This window comes from Camelus bactrianus, chromosome 36 (assembly GCF_048773025.1).
Source record: "Camelus bactrianus isolate YW-2024 breed Bactrian camel chromosome 36, ASM4877302v1, whole genome shotgun sequence".
NCBI classification, from domain to species: domain Eukaryota; kingdom Metazoa; phylum Chordata; class Mammalia; order Artiodactyla; family Camelidae; genus Camelus; species Camelus bactrianus.
In genome coordinates this window covers 8,359,104-8,366,949 of record NC_133574.1, presented here as the reverse complement: position 1 = coordinate 8,366,949, position 7,846 = coordinate 8,359,104, and the positions used below count along the sequence as shown (strand labels likewise).

Below are 7,846 nucleotides of genomic sequence, written 5' to 3'. Positions count from 1 at the left end.
TGCTCCGAAGTTCTGAGCACCTCCGAGACGTGCACATGAGGTTTTAAAGGGTTAATTACAAGTAAGGGGCTATTAGCCAATAAGGCTCAAACAACAAAAAGCAAGGAATCAGTACACTAGAGCTTATCAACTTGTAATAGATCACGTTACTGACAATTGTTGAGCTTGCATTTACGAGTTAGCTTGTTAGCCCAGTAAACTGACACTAAACTTCAGATTTATGAGTTAGCCCAGCAGAATTTAGATCAGTAAACCGACACTTATCACACTTAGATTTGTGACTTAGCTTGTTAGCCCAGCTTGGCTTTTCCTTCACATGAGGATAGCTCTCCCACACCCAGGGAACTACTGTGAGCCCTTGATGGTTCCACTAGGGTGGGGTGTGGTTTACCCAGGAGGGATGGGGACTATGCACCAACACTCAGGCAGTCTGATCTGTCTGGGGCTCTGATCTTGTACCACCCCGCTCCCCGCCAGCCCAACACCTGGGAGAGTGGAGCTAAGGCAGAGATTGTGCCTGCCTGTTTCCCAGCGTGTAAAAGGGGAATATGTACCCTTCCCAAGGTAGTCCTGAGCGACAACACCTGCGGGTGCTTGGTTCCCAGAGCAACAGAAAACCCAGCTCCGCGTGGGGGCAACGGGTGTGATACCCGTAGGGGTTCTGCAGAAGCATCGGAAGGAGGGCTGGATCAGAGTGGTAAAACGTGGGCTGCGGGCCTTGAAGGGTTACAGAAGGGTACAGAGGCAGGACTGCCTCCTCCTTCGGGGTGCCCCCAGAGGTAAAGCTTTTTCTCTCCATCTCCGCTACTCCCCTCCCCTCCACAGATCCCTCCCTTTTCTCTGCTCTTCCTGTCCATCTGTCTCCCTCCACTTTTCCCCTCCTCTCCTCCACCTCCCATCTTCTCCCTCCCTCGCTGCCCCACCTTCCCTCACAGAACCCAGAGTATCGCTGGCCCTCCTGCGCATGGGCAGTCAGTGCCAGCTGGACCCGAGTTGGAAGCTCCAGCTCCGAGCCAGGAATCGGCCCCAAAGGCTTCTCAGCTCTGTCGCCTGGTAGGCCTTTGGCTCCTGCCCGGGCCGGGGCCTCCGGCTGTGGAACTGCAACGTGGGGTTTCCCGGGAAAGGGGTCAGGCGACTGCGGGAGGGCGGTCTGCGTGTCACAGCCCCCCAGGGCGCCAGTCAGCCTGTGTTCAGCTGAATTGCTCGGGCCAGACCCCTCTGCCCGCGCCACCTGCCCCGGGGCCCCGGCCAAACCTGTCCAGGGCCAGGTGTGCACTTGCCGCCTCTCACCCAGCCGGGCACCACTCACTCTGCGGCTGGCGTCCCCTTCCCCTCTCCCGCCCGCGAGTCCTCTCCTCCCGGGCTTCCTCTTCGGCCGCCGGGCAGTCCCCACACCTGGGCGGGCTGTGTCCCCGGCGGGCGGGGTCTGCCGACCTGGATGGGGGCGGGCGGCTGGGGCTGGGGCTAGACTCCGAGCGGGGCTGCAGCCCGCGTACCCAACCCCCCGCTTTCCCTGCCCCGCGACCACGGGGCTGCCCTCCTCTCCCTTTCCCGCTCCCTCAGGACCAGCTCAGTGGCGTGGGCACTGCTACCCCGGCTGAGAGCCCCCGGCTGTAACGCCCAGCTTCTCCTAGTGGAGTCGGGAAAAGGGATCCTCAGTGTTGAGTGAGCTTCTATCTCCTCCCTCAGTGTTTCTGCCGCAGGTAAGTACCTTGAACACTTTCAGAGGTTATGATGGCGGTGCTTGTTTATGTCACTTTTTTTATAGTGCGAGGGATTACAGTGTTGAAAGCAGGGCTTGGTTCAGTTAAAAATGTGCTGATGCTATGAGGCTGTGACATCCTCCTTCCTTCCCTCTCCCAGGGTGAAACGTGTGACCGTCGATTTTAAAAAGATAGTTACAGTCCCTAACTAGCCCAGCCCAGCTAGGGTGTGTTAACAGGAACAGCACCACCAGGGGCGTTGGAGACCCAGTGATATTGCAGTCCTAAAGAGCTCCTGGCACAGTTTGGTTTGTTTTGGTTTTTTGTTTTTCTTAAATTGTGGGGCAATCTAGTATTATAGAGGGAAAAATAATTGTCAAGAAATATTTTTTCATATAACAGCTTTATTGTGATATTGTTCACACACCATGAAGTCCATCCATTTATATGGTACAATTCAGCAGCTTTTAGCATATTCACAGTGCTGCAACCATTATTATTCCAGAACGTTTCATCACATCAGAAAGACCAGAGGAAATGAGTGACCTATCCACCCCTCTCCAGTGGTGGTTCTAAAGAAGTTTCTTGGCTATTCCTGACCATAAGTTAACTTGTTACATTCCATGAAAAATCTGGTAGGAATTCTAATCAGAATTGCAATGCATTTGTCTATCAAAACAGGAAGAATTAATGTCTTTATGGCATAAATTTTTTCTACCCATGAATATATCTGGAACCGTATCTTTTCATCTGTACAGAGCCTGGCCCATGTGAAGTCCTCACTAATTTTTGGGCTTGTGAATGATGAGATTCTATACATCATTAGTTGCTACTGTTGCCTTTCACAGGAGAGAAATTAACCTCAGTGAAGCCAAGTGACTCTCTGATGGTCAGAAAGAGTGACAGCCAGTGCTGGAGTGATCCAGTGGACTTGGTGCTTGCAACCAGAATTCTCCAGCACCTACAGCTAAGGGGATTACAGTATTCTTTTATTTTTTCTTAATGGCGTTGCTTTTATTTTTACTTATTTTTTTAAATTATTTTTTATAGAAGTGTAGTCAATTTACAATGATAGTTTCAGGTGTACAGCAGAGATTCAGTTATAAACATATGCATATGTATATACTTATGTTTTAGATTGTTTTTAGTGCAAGTCATTACAAGAAATTGAATATAGTTCCCTGTGCTATATAGTAGGTCCTTGTCATTTATTTTATATTTATTAATGAGCATCTGTTAATCCCCCCTTTCCTGGCTGCTAACCACAGTTTGCTTTCTATGTCCATGAGTCCATTTCTAGCAGCACCGTTTTTCCTAGTAATATATGCTCTTTGGCTGCTTTCAGTTTCAGTAATTCCATCTTATCTGTGGGCGCTTTTCTTCTGGTGGCCTTTATGTGGTTTGCACACGTGGTAATAGAGATCTGTATTTGGGAGAACTCCAGGCCTCGTGTAGTCCCTGGTACAGAGTGCCCACTGAGTTGATGCTTGAACTGGGAAAACAACATAGTAAATGTTGGAATTTCCACTATGGTTGAGACTTCCAGGTTTCTATAACCTGTTTAGCCCACCTTAATATTGGCTGCACCGATACTGGTAATTTGGTGGAATTTCATGGTATGGTGGTGTAGAGACAGGGTCTTTTATGCTTCTTCTCTTTCCGTTTTCTAACACTCATTCTCCTGGGCCTCCCAGATCCTCCCCCAGAAGTGCCCAGGGCTGGCTTGGTGCTGCGCTGAGGCAATATTTATTAATGAGGACCTTTCCTCATCTCTTCTGACCCTCCGTTTCTTTCTCTGCACAATGAGGGCTTAGACTAGATAAGTGATTTTCAGTTTCTTTTAAAGCCATGTTTCCTTTGAGAAACAGAAAATGCAAATCTCTCCTCCCATCCCAACCCTTTAGATTTTGATAATTCCTCCAAGGAGTGACATTGCTCTTTGTGGAAAATTGATGTGATTGTGATTCCAGGTGGCACAGAAAAGACTCTTCAGAGATTTATTGCAGGGAGAGGGCAGGAAAGCGGCAGTATGTCACACTTTCTAGTGTGAGCACTGGAGCAGGCGCTTGGATTTAAATATGGTGTCTGTCGTGGCCTCTCTTTAATCTTGTACAATGTGATAAACTTCTCTACCTCAGTTTCTTGATGTGTCAAGTTGGGGTGATAATATTTTAGGGCTTTTGTGAAACATTATGCACATAATCCATTTGTGTCTCAGTAGAAACAAGACCTGCTAGGGATTCAGGAATTTGTTTAAAAAAAAAAAATCTTGTCCATAGCACTCTGTCGGTGTGTATTTTGAATTTCCTGGAGGGTGAGGTTTGAGTCTAAAGTCCATCGTGGGACAGTTGGCCCATGGTTCTGTGTGCCCCAGATTGCCCCCTTCTCCCCAGTCCTCATCCTCTGTCCAGGATGAAGTTCCCTAGTAGATTTACACAGAGGTCTTGTGGAAACGGCTTTTCATTTTATTGTTTCACCAAGAAGGGCTGCCATCATGATCTCTGTGGTCAGGTTTTGAAGGGCTGCCATCATGATGTCTGGTCAGGTGAAGCCTATGCAATTGGGAGATTCTATTTGATAAAAAGAAAAAAATTACAAATAGAAAATTAGAACAAGGGTGGTGACGGGGCTCTTGGAAGTGGGCACCATTAGCTTTGTTAGCTTCAGGTGCATTGGCCTCTTGCCATGAGGACTCATCCTCTTGCTCTGAAGTTGGAGGGACTAGTGGGTTCAGTGGGAATGTTAACTGAGTGTATCTCATGTGCTGGGCATTGTCCTATTTTTACTGTGTGTTCCTTATTTGAGACAGTGATCTCACTTAACCTCAATAGCCTCTTTAAACAATTAGACATTTTATTTTGAGATGTAATGTAGATTCCCATGTAGTTGTAAGAGATAATATGGAGGGGGCCTATGAACCCTTTGCCCAGTTTTCCTTAATGATTCCATCTTGCAAAGTTGGTATACAATTCATTACTGACTCACTAACAATTTGAGGTTTGTGTTATTCCCCTCATTTCTATTCATGATTAACCTGGGGCTTAGAGAAGCACACAGGCCTGCCCAGGTCACCCACATGGTTAGTGTAGAGACGGGTGGAACGTGGGCTTGGCATTTCCAGGCAGTACCATTATGATGGTTTGTGGCAGGGAGCAGCATTCACTTTGCTTGTTTATTCATTCATTCAACAAACATTTATTGAGTAACCTCTGTGGGTCAGATGCTTTCATAGGGTTACCTGATTCTTCAGCAGTACTGAGAACCAGGTAATATTTACTTTTTTTTAATCAGAGAAAATTAGCTCTGAGAAGTTATAACCCCCCCAAAGGAAATATAGCTCATAAAGGAACAATACTAAGTTTGTACAGTCACCCCTTTGTATGCAGGTGGTACCCTAGGCATTTTAAATTTGCAAACTTCTGTAATCCAGATATATTCTTGTAAGGCAAGGATTTTTTTTTAATTGAATTATAGTCAAGTTTACAATGTGTGAATTGCAAGGTGTTTTTTGAATTTTGAATTAAAAATATTTTTTGAGGAGGGTAATTAGGTTTATTTATTTGTTTCATTTATTAAAATGAGGTACTGGGGTTTGAACCCAGGACCTCGTACATGATAAGCACGTGCCCTACCACTGAACTCTACCCTAATCCCCAAGTCACGTTTTCTTATCCATTATTCTGCAGCTTAGGGGTTCAAATAAATTGGATAGAAATCCAGATCTTTTGCTCCTACTGTCGTCCTTTTCTTTATATTCTGCTGAAGGGGGTTGTGGAAAGCAGTTCCTTTGTTCATTTCTTTATTCAGCATTTTTGAGCAGTGACTTTGCATCAGGGCTTTGCTAGGTGCTTGGGAACAAAACAAGAAATGACCCTTCTCTGCAGGGGCAGGAAGCCTAGACCAAAAGCTGGGTAATGTGATCCGAGCTACGGTAGCCATGTGCAGACACTGAAGGACAATCTGTAACCCTGGATTTACTTTGGCTTCCCTTGCCTTCTGGCTGGTACACACCAGGTCACTGCATCCCAGATGGGCCTGCAGCCCACAGCACTGTATATACCTCGATCTCCTCTCCCCTCTCGGCAGGGCCTGCAACATGAGCATCCCTGACTACGTGTAGTGTACTGAGGACTATGAGACTCTTCCCGTGGTGGTCCAACCCGTGAGGATCTCAGAGGAGAATTTCTTTTGCATCTATAAGCGAATCTCCTTGGTGAGCCAGGTCATCCGTGCGGCTCGCATTGGGCACTCTGTATCCACTACAGGCACCACTATGCACCCGAGAAAGGGTGGAGCGACTTCCAGACCCACCGCAAGGTCGTGGGCCTTGTCACCATTGCCAACTGCCTCTCGGCCAAGGCCTTCGAGAAGCTCCACGTGCAGAGGAGTTGTATGGCACCACGCTTAATGACTCTCAGTTATTTGTCTTTGTGCTGCATGGGGAGGTAGCCGAGCAGCCGCGCACCGACGTGGCCTTCAATCTACGAGGACTGCAGGGTGGTGGAGAAGAGGATCACGGACTTCACTGAGTCACTCTTCTTCTTGCTCAAGTTCAAGTAGCTGGATGGGGCCCCTGACAAGTCTGGGGACAAGATCCCACTCCTCTGCATGCTGTTTGAGGAGGACTTCGTGGGACTGGACACAGACAGCAGGTAAGTTTACCTGGAGGCCAGTCCACCCTGGCTGTGTGCCAGGTTTCTTCCCTACATCCAGAAAGGGATAAGCAAGGAAGAGGACTGTCTTGTAGCCAAGGGGGGAGGGAGATGCAGCCCTCCGGTTTACAGACATTTAAAAGTGAATCCGCCTTTGTTTCAGAGAGATCCTTTTAGGGTTAGTGTGGACACTTACTCCCGCTTTTCAGCCAGGACCCTGGTGTGACCCCTGGAGTTGCTGTCCAATAGATTATCCACAGCCACTGATGCTAGGAGCACTGGGGAGGAGGCTGGTCTGAGCTGAGATGTGCTTTAAGTCAAATGCACATGAGACACTGAGTCTTGTCTAGTAAAAGAATACAAACTATCTTGTTACTTTCTATATTGATTACATGTCAAAATGATAGTATTTTAAATACAGTAGATTAAGTAAGATCTGTTCTTAAAATCAGTTTCTAGTGTTTGTTTTTTGTTTGTTGGTTTGTTTGTTTGTTTACCATTTTAAATGTGGCAACTGGGAAATTTTCTTTACATGGCTCTCATTTCATTTCTGTTGGGCAGCCTTTCCTGGGACAGTCTCATCCCTTTGCTTATAGATGAGATGCTGAATCCCGAGAGGCAGAACAAGGCGTTGGTTGAGCTGGCCTGGAGCCGGTGTCTCCTGCCTCCCAGGCCCAGCACCTGTTCGGCTCAGGCCCTCTCTTCCTGCCCGACAGCCACCATGCCATTTTTGGACATCAAAAACACCGCCAGGGACCTCCGAATGAACTCCTTATGCAGGGAAAGGCGTATCACGGAGTATGGGAAAGAGCAGGGAAATGTTCCTTTTCATTTTGTCCCTGTGATTAAGTCAATGGCCCCACTTTGCCTCGGAAATACAGACGAGCTCTTCTGGGCTGCCTACCCCCCCACCTCTGCTCTGTTTCCCCGTGTATCTATCGTGCTGTCCCTCATGCAGAAGAGGGTGAGATGTCTTTGCCTAGAGGTGGTCCCCCTTTGCTGGGGAGAGTGAGGGAAGCTGTGCCCCCGGCCTACGGCCTCGGGCCTTGAGTCTGGAGAGCGCTCATGGCGGTCCCACAGGTGACGGTCGGAGGACCTGGCACGTGCTTCCGGGCCCGCTGTGGAGGCGGTGCTCTGTGATTCTTGAACTTACGTAAGATGAGATCCTACTTTCTGGTTGTTAGTCAGTTGGAGGAGAAGATGCCAGAGAATTGATAAAAAAGAATATCCAGAACAGCCCTGTGAGTGATAGGCAAGGAGACATGAGTCTCACCTGCGTGAGGTGCCTGGCGGGCTCTGGATGAATTTTCTGTTCCTCCCGGACATATCTCTATGGCTCAAGGAAGGGGCAAGGCATGTCGTGGTCATGATCTGTTCTTGTCCTCACAGGGCCCTGTGATCTACATGCCCACACTCCCCTTCTGCTCCTTGGAGATGAGGTGGCAGGTTTAGGAGCCTGGGCACTGCTGAGGGCATAGCTGCCAGCACTGT

General features: G+C 48.1%; 1 long non-coding RNA gene across 1 annotated transcript in view; it reads left to right on the top strand.

Moving 5' to 3' along the window:
* The first annotated feature begins 1,437 nt into the window (after positions 1-1,437).
* Positions 1,438-7,846, top strand: part of LOC141576135 (uncharacterized) — a 30,193-nt gene continuing 23,784 nt past the window's right edge. Inside the window, exons 1-2 of the long non-coding RNA XR_012504366.1 lie at positions 1,438-1,703; positions 5,790-6,355. This is a non-coding gene — a long non-coding RNA (uncharacterized LOC141576135). The remainder of the gene's footprint in view (positions 1,704-5,789; positions 6,356-7,846) is intronic.